Genomic DNA, 14,972 nt, shown 5'->3' with positions numbered 1-14,972 from the left:
TTTTAAACTCATAAGAACGCGTTCTACTTACATTGATTTATATATTTTTATTTTCAGAACCATGATATAGAATATAGACTATATTAGTTTGGTATTATGTTTCTTCACATTTAGAAACAGTGGCTGCTGAAAACGGGAACATCTTGGACACAAATTGCGAAAAATGTTTCGAAACATATCCTCCTAAAGTTTTGATCCCGCATTGAAACATTTCAGGAAACTAGAGCCACCACAATGGAAACACATGTAATAAAGCCATATAAAATATATAGGTTTCGAAAAGGTTTCCTATTTGTGGCATACAGTTTCTATTTTGTGTCAAGAAACATTATGTAAAAGTTAAAGTGTTTTTACCATTAGATTTACACCCTAACCTAACATGCCCGGTGTAAATCTTGACGTATGAAAACCATAGTTTATTTATATAGACACTCGGTTGGTATTGACCAAGCGAGACAAACACAAATTGAAGAAACATTTACTTTACCTTTAAAAACATTATTTGTCACAATAACCATAACTTACAAATCAATGTGTCTCGAATGCTAGTGTAAAACCTATTGGAAGTCTAACACCTATCGTCTCTGTTCGTGGTCTGATTTCCCTCTTCCTAGTTTGCGAATATTTTAAAAGTCAATAATTATTTAAGTATACTGAGTGTTTTAAAACTGAATGTATTGAATTTAAAGAAATAGGTAACATTTCCCAAATAATCATTCATAAAAAAGTCAGTTATATAGTTATTTTTAAAAAAAGTACTACTACGTTTGCTCAGTAGTTAATATATTGCAGGTCTATTAATAGAAAAAGAAGTTTCTCTAAAATCTCAGCTGCTAGTTTGTAATAAATGGATGTTTTTGATAAATTATCAGTGGTGTATGTGTCTGTGTTCGCTCTAATAAATATTTTACACTAACGGCAAAGTTTACAGATGATTTTTGTAAACTTCGATAATAGACTAGACCTATTTAATGCAAACCGAACGACGCCTTCAAATGCACGCCAACATAACTTTTTCATAAACAAAGCGGAAACATTCGCTGTTTATTAATCACACTCGGCACTGGGAACATTAACGCGAGCGTAAATAAAAAATACTCTACCTAATGTGTTTATAATTCCAACTTACTAAAGTGTAAATATACCGAAGTCTTAAGTGCTCTAGGCCCATTTCCTTTCGAAAGCCTGTGTGTGTTTACGGAACAAAAACTAAACAGGGATGGAGACAAACATATGAAACACGAGATTAACACACCTACCCCTATTTTTCATTTGGGTTTCATGTTTCATTTGTTGTTCGAATGTGAGAAATAAGAGAGCTGTTTGGGATAGATTATCAAGTTGGTTTGATAATAAATATCGTACTTCTTCTTCTTTTAAAAAAAGTATTAGTGCCGTCTCTTTCGTGGAGGTTGGAGATCACATTGGCAAAATCTTCACTTCTACTTTTTACCGCACTCTCTAATACACACACAAAATTCAGTTTTTTAGTATTTGGAGCAATTACTATTAATCAACGTAAACAGTCAATTAATGTAGTTTGAATACTGGGATCATATTAATTGGTTCTCTTTAACAAAAAAAAATTAAACAGTTTGATTTATTTTTTAATGAAATAAGCGAACTATATCGACGATATTAGTACTCTTTGAAAATTTGTTACATCTTTAAAAATAATCTGAAATGTCAATATTCCATGGGTATAGTGATAAATGAGGTCCAAATTATAAGAAAATGCATTTTCTACGAAAACTTGAAGAGATGGGTAAAAAATGGTATAATACAATTTGATAGACAATTACATTGTGCATCTGATTCATGTAAAATATACAGGGTGTTCCATTTAAATTAAACAAGTTATTGCCGTTTAAAGCTAGTAGTAATAATTATTTAATATAAATTTTTGGACACTCTGTATAAGGTAGTAAAATTTTTATTATTGCAACACAATATCTGCTCAATAAATAATCTTCAGTAAATATTCAGTTTTAAAAACTTTGATACCCTAGGAGAAATGAAGACAACATTTTTACTGCAATTTCATAAAACTGAAAATATTTCAAAAATGGTAAGTATGATAAACTTTAATCAAATTTACCCTTATTTTAATCGTAGAATCTAAAAATACAATAATATACACGGAGTTCCATTTAAAAAAATACAACTATAATATTTTTTACATATTTGGGACACTCTGTATCTTGTAAAACTATTTTTAAATTGTAGCTCTAATAGTCCTTCAACGAACCCAAAACTTACAATTTGTAAAAATCTAATCGTTTAGCCACAATGCTCCGTGTCGTATGTGGTGAACAACCCTGTATTGAGCAATTCTCTTTCTCTGCCTATTCTGTTGTAGACTTCGGTATTTGTGGTATGGGCTGTCCATGGAATTTTAAGCATTCTTCGATATATCCATGTTTCGAACGAATCGAGATGATTCATCTCTTGAACTTTCAGTGTCCATGCTTCTGCCTCCATATAATAGGAATGACCAAACATAACCCTTAACGAGCCAAGTTCTCAATTCAAGGTCCAATATGGGGTTCTGGAAGACGTTCTTCATTTTTAAAAATGCATTTCTCGCTTGTTCTATTCTGGTTTTTATTTCCACGTCGTTGTTCAAGGTGTTAACTATCCAGAACCCCAAATATTTTAACTTGTAGACCTGTTCAAATGAAGCACAAGTTCAAATATAGGTTTGACTCTATCGAATGCTAATTGGTATATACATTTTGGTTCTTTCCAAATACCATGACTTTAGTTTTAGGGGAATTGATCTTCATCCCGTATTACAGGAACCTTCAAGTCGTTCCACTAAACTCTGGAGACCAGTATCAGAGTCGGCAATAAGAGCTGTGTCATCGGCAAATCTAATGTTGTTAATGACTTCGCCGTTGACTTTAATACCGCAATCTGTTGAAGAGAAAGCTTTCCGAAAAATCGCCGCAGAATAAACATTAAATAACGAAGGAGACAGCACACATCCCTGTCTTACTCTTCTCTGTATATTGACTGGACTGGAATTGTCATTTTCAACTTTCATGTGGGCTGTTTGTTGCTAATATATATTTTTCAGAAGTGTTACATCTTTGCTGTCAACTCCCAACTCATACAACATTTCGATAAGTCTCCTATGTTTGACTCTATTGAATGCTTTTTCGAAATCTACGAAACACACATACATTGATTTTTGTATGTCTGTACACTTCTGCGCCATCAACTGTAAACAGAATAAGGCCTCTCGTGTTCCCAATCCACTCTTAAAACCAAACTGTTCATGGCCGCTTGCTCACACTTCTCATAAATTCTGTTATGTATTATTTTAAATAATACTTTCAGTGAAATGTCGAGCTGAGGGTTTTTTTCGGAAGCGGTACAAAAGTTACGGAGCGCGTACGCTTACTGCAGTATACACGGGCCACTGCCGGCTGAGATCACACCTACAGAGGATGGGACTGGTGGAAGACGCCGAATGCCGACTCTGTATGGAAGATGACAAAACAATGAAGCACGTTATGTGTACCTGCCCCGCTGGGGGCAGGACCAGGTTTGAGGTGTTTGGCAAACCCACGCTAGACTTATCAGACCTAGAAGACATATCACCCTCGGACATAACGGCCTATGTTAAAAGGCTGGGTCTTGAGGGCGAACTTTAATGCTCTTTTTCTATTAAAGAGCTTGTAGAAACTGAGCCACAATAGGCCCTCGCGGCCTCAGTGGAGGGTCCCACCTGGGACTCATTCTTGGTAAAATACAAAAATACAACTACAAGTTGTTTAATTGCCTGCAATACTTCACTATTGAGAATTTCTGGTCCTTGATCAACCGTTGGTCTTACTGTTGGTTCTTCTCTATAGTCATTATAAAGTTCTTTCATGTGTTGTTCCCATACTTGTATTTTTTCTTGTACGGTTGAACACAGTGAATCTGAGTTACTAATTGATAGAGGAGAAAAACGTTGTGCTGGAATGGAAATATTAAGTAAAACTTGTCAAAAATGAACACTAATAATTATAGAAAGATTAAAAAAGGTTAGAACATTTTCAGCCGTTTTCAGACACGAAAATCTATTTCCAAAAAAAATAATTTTCTTCGAATTTTAAACTACAGCATTTAAAAATACCTGGGCATACGAAGCTTTGGGCCTTCAGTTGAACATCGATAAAACTAAAATCATGTGCCACCCCCGAAAAATCACAGCAGTGCTATAAAAATCGGAGAACTATTATTGGATTATGTAGCCAATTACCTTATGTATTCAATTACCTCCGCAGTTTGATTTCGGAAAAGGTCAATATCGACTCTAAAATTCAGCATAGGATTAGCAGCACCTCAAGGGCATTCTGGAAATTAAAAGACAGTGTTTTTTACAATCATTACTTGAGCATAAAAACGAAAGTCGCAGTGTACCGAGCAATAATAATTCCCACCATATTATATGGAAGCGAAACTTGAGTTGCCAAAAAATCAGCGCAAACCGCAACTTTCTCTCTTCTCTCTAACCGGAGATATTAAGAGAACAAATCATGTTAGGCTGCCGTTTAGGATTATATGGTCTAAAAATTATAGTAGTAGGCTAGGAAACCAAAACAGATAACTTGGTTACGTCAAAATATCAAAACGATTAAGTTCAGTTTTCATGCATTCGAATTTAGGGCGTTTTTTTAAAAAAATGACGTCATAAGTTTTTAAACATGTTTATGTAACTTTATCGTCCATCGATATAATTTTTACGAATTTCTTGGTTAATTATACGTAGATAGTTCTAAGATCAGAATGTCCAAAAGTCGGATAATCAATAATTTTAATAAAAAGCTAGGAATTTTGTGCCGCCATATTGCTTTTAACAGAAAACGGCCGAAAACTAGGGGTTTATTTCATGTAACGTTATTTAGTTATTAATCCAAGTTACGAAGTTTAAACGAAGTTGCAACAAAGACACCTTAGACAACTCTTTAGAATCAAATGGTTTGACCATGTTTCAAACGTATCGGTCTTTGGAAAACCTAGTTGCGAGAGCGATGAAGTCATGAATACTAAATCCCGGTTAAGATGGGCTGGTGATGTATACAGGATGCAAGAAAACCGCCTACCAAAACCTCTTTTTTACGGTGAGCTTGTAGATGATAAGAGGAAACCGGGTGGGCAACTCAAAAGGTACAAGGATATTTTCCACGAAAACATGCATGCAGAATCAGTGGGAAGAAGCAGCGCACAATAAAATGTAATGGAGAAGAATTGTAAATCCGGAGTGCGGAAGAGAAATAACATTACGTATTGGGCTGTTCAGTCACAGAAAAGCTTATAAAAGAAAACGCCTTGCAGGGCCGGATCTACCTACGGGCTGTTTGGGCTGCAGCCCAGGGCCCCGAGGTTACAAGGGGCTCCCAGGCCCCGCGAAAAACAATAGACCCATAGGTGGGAACTGTTGAATCGTGAAATAAAATTAAAATTCAGGTTAAAAAGTTTAAGCCAGACAAGATGGCCTTGCCACTATGATGCTGTCAAAGCCTTAAAAAATAATTATGATGACATGAACATTTTCAAAAGTTTCAGCGAAAATGAGGTTGAGAAAGTTGATTTCCGGAAAGAGGCACGAAATTTATTCAATAAAATGGCGAAACTCGAGACTGCAATTTTGATTATCTTTTGGGAAGAAGTTTTGGAGAGATTTCATTTAGGTTAATAAAAAAATACAGAGCCCTGGTTTAGACATTTGTGAAGACAACAAGTTAATTGTTTCTTTAAAAGACTTTGTGAGCAACATACAACATTGACATCAATCAGATCAAATGTTACAGGAATACGACGAAAAAGCTAAAAAATTAAGTAGTAGTGTAATAATAGACTACAATTACATAAACAAGAGACGCATTATCTCAAAATTTTCAGATAAGTCTACAGGTGAATTCTCAGCATACGGCGCAGAAAGATTTAAAGAGACACGTTAAAAGCTGCGAGCTGTTGGATAAGCTGATTATGGATTTAAATAAAAGGAGACAAGTCTATGAGACCTATAGCAAAAAATTCAAATTTTTAATGGATTTGCAAGACAAAAATATCCAAAATATAGATTTGGAAATTTCACGTCATATTATTGATTACTATCCCGATGACCTAGACGAGCATTTAGTGAATGAGTGCATTCAATTAAAATCGTACTTACTCCAATCTATGTCTGAGTCTTACACCTCTTGCAGTGACATTTTTATGCTCATGTATGAAAATAAACTTATTAACGTGTTCCCTAACTGCTATACCATTTTAAAGATTTTTTGACATTGCCAATCACTAGCTGTGAAGCAGAACGCTCCTTCTCCAAGATTTCCTATGTAGAAAACGAGGGGTGTCTCACTTGGGTAAAAAATGTACATGTACTGCCAAAATATAATCTTTCTACCAAGCGACTGCCAATCACAGCCAAGAAGACTGCCTATGACTGCCATGTAATTATTATAGGTGACTGCCGTAAGACTGCCAATGACTGCCAGCGACTGCCAGGAAAATGTACATGTAATTCCAGTAGTGAGACACCCCTCGGAAGAAAATAAATATAGGACAACAATGTCGAACCATCGACTAAATAATTTATCACTTCTTTCCATAAATTGTGATCTAACAAAAGACTTGGAATGTGATGACCAAATAACTGTCAATTTCTGTGACTACAACCTATCAATTTCTTTTACTAATTCATAATAAGTAAATAAATAAAATTGTTTTATTGTTTTTTTATATTCTTATAAAATATCACTATTTCGGTTTCTCTCTCACCCAAAGTTTGCCTGGAAGAGATTGCTATCACAGCAATAAAGTCGCCTTTTGTACAACAAATACTTGCGTAGATTTAAGTAACATTTATGTTACTTAAATCCACATATCACAAATACCGAAGTCTACAGCAGAATAGGCAGAGAAAGAGAATTGTTCAATACAATAAAAATAAGAAAAACATAATACTTAGGGCATATATTGAGAAATGAAAAATACCACGTCTTACAATTGATAGTTAAGGGTAAGATTGAAGGAAAGAGAGGTCTCGGCAGGAAGAAACTATCTTGGTTGAGAAACATCAGAAACTGGACTCACCTAACTTTTGAAGAACTCATAAGGAAAGCCGAGAATCGTAAAGATTTTGCCAATGTGATCGCCAACCTCCACGAAAGAGACGGCACGTAAAGAAGAAGAATAATAATATATCATTATAGAAACAGTTTTTTTGATATGGCTATTAGTTGAGTACTTATGTAGGCCTCTAAGTAGTTTCAGCCCAGGGCCCCACAAATTCACGATCCGCCCCTGACGCCTTGCCTAACCATCTTCTGATACGTGTCAAATACTCGTCAGCGGGTAATGGCAGTAGTAGTAAAAAAAGACACCAGATAGTTGCTAGATTAACAATTTATAGACGAATATTTTTTAGATTTTGAGTTTGATGAGTAAAATAGAAGAACAGATCCTAAATCTTCGACAGATCATAGAAAAAGCCAGAGAATACAACATCGAGATATACTTGTGCTTCGTGGATACTCTAAGGCGTTTGATAAGGTAAAATGAAATGAACTTTGAACTATTTTACTAGAAATGGGCACTCCACCTCACCTTTATTTGGTCAAATATCTCTATGAGAACAACAATACTAAAATCAGAGCTAATAACACGTTATTGAGTGGTTTCAAGAGTAACGCAGGTGTGAGACAGGGATGTATGCCTCTCCAATCCTATTTAATATCTACACTGAATATATAATGCGTCGAGTAATTGAAGAATGGAACGGTGGAATATCCGTGGGGGCAGGAAGATGAATAACCTGAGATGGTAGGAATGATACCGTGATTATAGCCGCCAGCAAAGAAGAGTTGCAGGAAGTCACGACTGCACTCTGCTCTATTAGTGAAAAATATAGCTTGGAACTAAACAAACGGAAAACCAAGACGATGATTATTAACCGCCTCCACAACAACCAACATGATGTCCGCACCGTGGCTGGATACGAAGTTGTAAGCCAGTTCAACCATTTAGGTTCCATAGATGACTAAGATATGGAAGACTTCAGCAATCACATGAAAAACTAAACTGCGCATTGCGAACTCCCTCATTTTCCTCATAGTTATGAACATGGACACTAAAGGAAAATGTTAAACAAAGAATAAACGCCTTGGAGATGTGGGTATATCGACGCGACGGCTACTGCGAATACCATGAACAAACATTTCCATTATTGAGGAACTAAAAATTGAGACACGTCTGGTTACCAAATTAAATCAGTGAATCCTTCGATATTTTGGCCATATTGCCAGGAGTGGCACCGCAATTGAGAGACTGATGGCGGAGGTGAAGGTAGAGGGAAGACGATCACGTGGAAGGTCACTTAAGAGGTGGGTAGAGGTTGGTAACCTCAAAGTTAAAGACCAGTTGAGATGCAGCTTTAACTTATGGCCCACTATAACAAAATATATTGAACTTTAAAACACATTTTTAAAGTCTTTTAACAATTAACTTTTAATTTATACCTATTGTGTCAGTTTTAAATACGAATAAATTTAGCTATTATGTCTAAGGCACAGATTGTTCCTTTATTATAACCACACAGTAAGGTAAACGAAGACAAGTTAAGAAATTCTAATTAATCCTTAAATAGAACAGATCTCTCCTTAAGTCAAAACCTGCTTGTTAAATTAATTTCGGCGTAAGTTTGAGCAAACCATAACAAATACAAAAACCGCTCGAGCAGAAATAATTCCAACCTAGAGCGGAATAGAACGCTAGAAACTCAAACTTTATCTTAGAGCCGTTATGCCCGCACTACAAAGTTTCTTGTCTATGCTCTATGAACATTTCGCTGTTCGGAATTATCTTAGTCGATGTCAGAGGAAGGAATAAGTTTCAAGTGTCTGCAGCCATGGAAATATACGAATTCAATTCAACTTAGTGAACGTGGGTGGTAGGTAGTAATCTAGATTGAACGTCTGGTATTGTCTTGTGTATTTATACAGGTCTATTTTCAGCATAGCTGAATATATTTTGAGTTTTCGTATAACTGTAAATTCTAATTAATTTATTAATACCGTACGATCGAAAAAAAAACGCCGTCGGCTGAGGAATAACAATCGGCGACAATTTTGGCGAAGTCAATCTCTAGACGTCATTTACTAAAAATTGTACATGAAACTTGTCAAAAATTAATTATAGAAATATTAAAAAAGGATAGAATGTTTCCAGATACAAAAATATCTATTTCCAAAAATTATTCGTCTCGGATATTAAACTAAACCATTCAAAAATAATTTTTAATCAATATAAAAATAAATTACAACCTTCTTAAGGCCAACCGTAGTAAGCGCCATTAAAATTATCATCGATTGTCATTCCCCTGCCATCTTTGACACCGTTTTTTTCGATCCTATGGTATGTATCCGAAACTATCCTTCCAGAACGCAAACGGGTTTTCGTACCAACAACCGCGGCATTCCATATTTTCCATCCGCCAACTACAGGAAAAAGTAAAAGAGCAGCAGTCTAAACTTTATGTTGCATTCATCGATCTAACAAAAGCCTTCGACTCTGTGAACAGAGATGCGTTTTGGGCAATTATGGAGAAGTTCGGAGTACCCAACAAATTTCTTACAGTGTGTAAAAGCCTCCACACTGATAAAAAAGATAGACTCGAACTAAGTCGTCATCGTTCTTGAAGAAAAAATTAGTGGCAAGAGAATTTATTTTAGCGTAAAAGAAAATATTTTGCTTGAAGAAAAACTCTCTTAACTCAAAAAAACTGGTTCTCTTGAAAAATTCGAAAATTTCTCTTGAATCTATTTTCATTGAACCAAGTGCAAGTTACTTTGTTTTAAGACAATAAGAAAAATACGCTAGGGAGTACTTCATTCAAGAAACATGGCCATTTTTTCAATAGCTAAATACTCTTTTAATGAAAAATAATAACGACACGCAAAGACGATGACGAAGGACGGTATATGCAATCAGTCGGCAGTCCGATCAGTCGTACGTCGCATTTCATAGGTCGCACATCATAGGTACGCACGGGTTTTGTTGCTTGGAATTTTCCACTTGGAATTTTGCATAATTTTCTTTTTAAACGCATATCGTATAACAAATTAGTGATCGTTATTAACATGCATTTGTCATTTTTTATGGACAAATTTTAGCATATATGGATTCTTTAAAGAAGTTTCTGAAAAAATGGAAATTAGAGCATTTATTTGCTATATCTGAAGGTAAGAGACATTTATCTAATGCACCTGTGTTTAGATAATGCATGCGTGACTATAGATAGAATAAGAATATAGGTATCCATTTTTTTATGCAAATAATTACAAAAATTTTAGAATTTCAAGTCGTCGTATTAAAAAATTCAAAATGTGACCAAAGCTTATAATTTTAATAATCTATTTGCTTTACTTTGATTAATCGTGATGTAACATTTTTTTATAATTTGTAGAGTGATGAACCACCCCAAAAAATACCAAGGAGTGCAGAAGCAGAAATAACTACTATCGAGGAAAATAATATCACTTTACTTACTACAGACCAGGAAAACCTAAATTTATCAGAAAATAATATACCTCGTAATATGCCTGTTGAATGTCCGGAGTGCGGTAGACAGATAACATCACGTATCGGGCTTTTCATTCATAGAAAAGCTCATGAAAGAAACCGCCTTGCGTGACCATCTTCTGATGCGTGTCGAATACTCGTCAGCGAGGAATGACAGTATGTATGTATACGGTCTGGTCAAAGTAAAGAGGCAACAAAGCAATGACATTTTTGAATGTCCGGAGTGCGGAAGAGAGATAACATCACGTATCGGGCTTTTCAGTCCCAGAAAAGTTCTTAAAAGAAAACGCCTTGCGTCAGCGAGTTATGGGAGTAGTAGTAGTAGTACTATTAAATATCTCGTCAAGTCGTATATATCCAGATGACCTTTTTAGTAGAGATGCCACGAATAGGTGAATTTAATGTACCTAATACCAAATATTCGGGTACACACTCGGAAGTATTATGATTTATGCTGCTATAAAAGCTACAGATGCCCGAATCATTGTTGCAGGACCCTGTATATATAAAAATATTAATGAACCACCAACAAAAATATATCTACAATAAAAATTGAAGATTAGTTGAAAATTTTATAATTATTTTATAAAAAAAATCCAGGGATTTCGTAACAGTATTAATTAATTCAGTCATGTCAAAAATCCGACAGGGATTTACGATATTAATGTGAAACTGTTGTATTTCTATTACTGGATTGTATATTTAAGTTTCAAGGGGATCAAAATTGAGATATTGATGGCTATATATTCCAAATATAACATTTAATATTTGCTAAGCAGATAATGTGATTCTCTTGTCAATATAACAAGACATATAATATGAGTTTTTTGTTTTCTATTTTTGGGAAACATATATCGAGCATTCTGAGAATCAATATTCCATTATAAAGTTATTTTGAAAAACGGTTATAAAATACATATTTTACAATATTAAAAAAACACATATAAAAATATAATATATCCTATAGGTAGCTACATTGTTTTACTTAGCACAGATATTAAAAAAAATGCGTAAACACTTAAAAGTCATAAAGAAGGTTAAAATGCAGGGTTTAGAAATCAGAGAAAAAATTGTTTGGCCAAAGCAAATTGAATACTAGCATTCACTAGTAAAAGTTTGTTTCAAAATTAGTTGTTGAATTTTTATTGGCTTAGTGTTAGCAAATCAATAGGATGTATACCATGATAGTAAGACCCATGATTACTTATGGAGCAGTTGCCTGGTACACAAAACTAGAGCAACGGACGGCAAGGCTAAACCTATGCAAAGTCCAGAGACTAGCATGTGTTTGCATCACAGGAGCCATGAGAACCTGTCCAACAGCAGCAATGGAGGTCATTCTAGATCTAACACCAGTGACATTGTCATTGGTAGATATGCCAATGCGACAATGATTAGAATGGTCACTAACGGAATTAGTACTGGGAGAATTGTCAGATCAGGGGCTTGGAACACCCTCAAAAAGGAAATACAACTCATGCAACTCCCAGTGGACGATATGCCAAGAACGTACAACTTTGACAAACATGTCAATGTAGTATTGAGCAATAAGAAGGATTGGAAGAGCGAAACGCTTGCCCAGCAGTTAAAAGATCATACCATAACTTGGTATACTGATGCTTCCAAAACCAATACGGGAACAGGGATCGGAGTGTTTGGGCCGAGAGCTAATTACTCCGAACCAATGGGCACTTACCCTAGTATCCTACAGGCAGAAATCTACGCTATCGATAGATGCGTACAACTTATCTTAGACAGGAACTATCGGAAACAAGAAATAGCCATCTTATCTGATAGTCAAGCAGCGTTAAAGGCGATCAACTCAGTATCAATCAAGTTAGGCAAAGAAAACAAAGTCCTCCTACACTGGGTGCCTGCTCACCAAGGGATAGAAGGCAATGAAAAAGCAAATAATCTAGCTAGGAAAGGAGCGAACACTCCACTAACTGGACCAGAACCGTTCTGCTTTCCAAGTGGTAACCAACTCAAGGCGGAACTCAAGAACTTGGAAGATTCCATCCGCAACCTGGAATGGAAATCTTGCAATGGTCTAGGACACTCGAAGAAGTTTCTGAGGGCTTATGATCAAGAAAAATCACAGATCTTCCTGGGTCTGAGTAAGAACAATCTTCGGATTGTCACGGGGTTTTTAACAGGACACTGTCTCCTCAATGAACACCTCAGTAGATTGAAACTAAGAAGAAACGGCGAATGCAGATTCTGTGGGGTAGATGGTGAAACACCAGTACACCTCATCACTGAGTGCGCCGAGACGACAACCATTCGTGCCATGAATTTTGGTACGACTGATATTGGAGATGGAGAACTACCCTCTATAAAACCGTCCCAGATACTGGCTTTTGTCAAAGCCCTGGGACTGTATGATGAGTTATGATTCAAGAAAGGGGGACACAATGGATCTGTAAGGTCGAAGTGATTAACCCCCCTCCCACTCATTCTAAATTCTAAAATTCTAGCAAATCAATAAATGTGAAATTTTCCTAGTAAAATAATGTTGACATTCACTGATTCCCGGCTTTGAATGTAAGATATAAAATTTAATTAATTTTAATTCCAGTATTTTTAAAATTCTGATTTTGTAGTCGACATGACGCCACGTCGGGATTATAAAAGTCGTAAACATAAAAGCTCATTTGTTTGTATGTTTATTTCTCCATCTCCATATTTTGCTACCCTCCTTCGTAAATTTAGATTGCGAGGCTTTTACCATCAACTGTCTCTATTTTATTTTGTTGCCCTCGTCCTACTTCGTGCCGCGCTATATTTCACATATCATTTTGTTGTGTCGTGTTTGCTTAGGCCAATAAATTCTTTTGAAGGAAAAACCGAGTGGGTTATTATTTGATGAATATACTCGCACATACGGAAAGCATATTTAAAGTGGTTTTTCATAATGGCTTATATGTCGTTTATTGAACTGTTTTATTGTTACAAATATTCTTCTTCTTCTTACAAATTCAATACAAATATACTCTATACTAATCTGTACTAATATATAAAATCCTTAAGCGAGTCCTTAAGTGACTGACTCATTGATTAATCACGATCCTGCTCAAACCACTCAAGCTCAATTTTGGTATACAGGTTGATTCTAGTGTGTAGAGGTTCGATAAGAAAGGATTTTACGAAATTTCAGTTCCAAGGGGGCGAAACCATCCCTCAAATATTGCAATATTTTTTATTTAAAAAACAGTCTTCCGAAAAAACGCTTATACATCTATATTTGTGTTTAACACCGCGGTTTTCATTGGAGGACATCGTCGTATTTATTTCAAACTAATAATCAACGAAAATATTCGTGCAATTTAACAAAATTACTGTAAACTACTATAAATACCAATTGTTTATTAGGTTGAATTTTTATTTCTTCTTAAATAAATTTAAGCTTTAACATTATTAGGCATTTGCATAAAAGTGTGCATTATGGTTGTTATTCCACCAAATTTGCAGGCTATTGAGGAAACAGAAAATGTACAGATTACAGAAATAAATTGAAAATAACATTTATATTAAAACAGCTTATACAGGGTGGCCCATCGAAAACGTTTCGCAAGGCATAACGGCCAGGGTAATTTTTTTTCAGAAAATTCAAAAACACGTCAATTTTGTTTGTGAGGGGGACAACTTTTACCCCAAAAATGATTGCAAAATCTTCAACCCTCTAAGCGGGGGTGTCATCCCCCAATTTTTTTCAAATGGGAAGGGGGGTCAAGCTATTCTCTATACTTTCCCGCTTCGTTTTTGAAAATCGGTCGAGTCATTGAGAAAATATAAAGGATTGAAATTTGAAAATTTTATTTAAACATTTATCAGAGTAACGATAAGGATAAACTCCTTTGACCAATTTGCAGTTTTTTCTTATTATTTCTAGATGTTTACGCATTTCTTCCCTTGCCAGAAGGTTGAACGATCAGGTGCGGTAGTTACTAGATAGCTGTTCTGTGACTTGTGCGTTGAAGCGGTTGAAGTTCTTTTCAATATCGTTAAACTTTTTAACAATTATGGTGTACTCACTTGCAGAAAGAGTGGAAATAATCGAACTTTATTTTAAAAGTAATGAATGTGGCAATCGAGCTGCGCAGATATTTAATGAACGCCATCCTGACAAACACCTTTATGGCAAAATTGTTCGCGAGTTAGTAGCAAAATTTCGCGAAACTGGTTCCGTTATGAATAAAAAGAGGCAGATGGAAAATCCTGTAGTAAATGAAGCTATGGAGGTATTGGTATTGGGCGAAGTTACCATGGATAGTACGCTGAGTTCAAGAAAATTAGCCAATGAGACCGGCGTGAATCGTACAAGTGTCCAAAGGATATTAAAAAAACACAAGTTCCACCCGTACAAAATTCAGTTGGTACAAGAACTCAACGAA

This window comes from Sitophilus oryzae, unplaced genomic scaffold, assembly GCF_002938485.1.
Source record: "Sitophilus oryzae breed Bouriz unplaced genomic scaffold, Soryzae_2.0 scaffold_1976_pilon_pilon, whole genome shotgun sequence".
Taxonomy (NCBI): Eukaryota; Metazoa; Arthropoda; class Insecta; order Coleoptera; family Curculionidae; genus Sitophilus; species Sitophilus oryzae.
The sequence above is the reverse complement of the archived record's forward strand: the minus strand, read 5'-3'. Positions refer to the sequence as shown.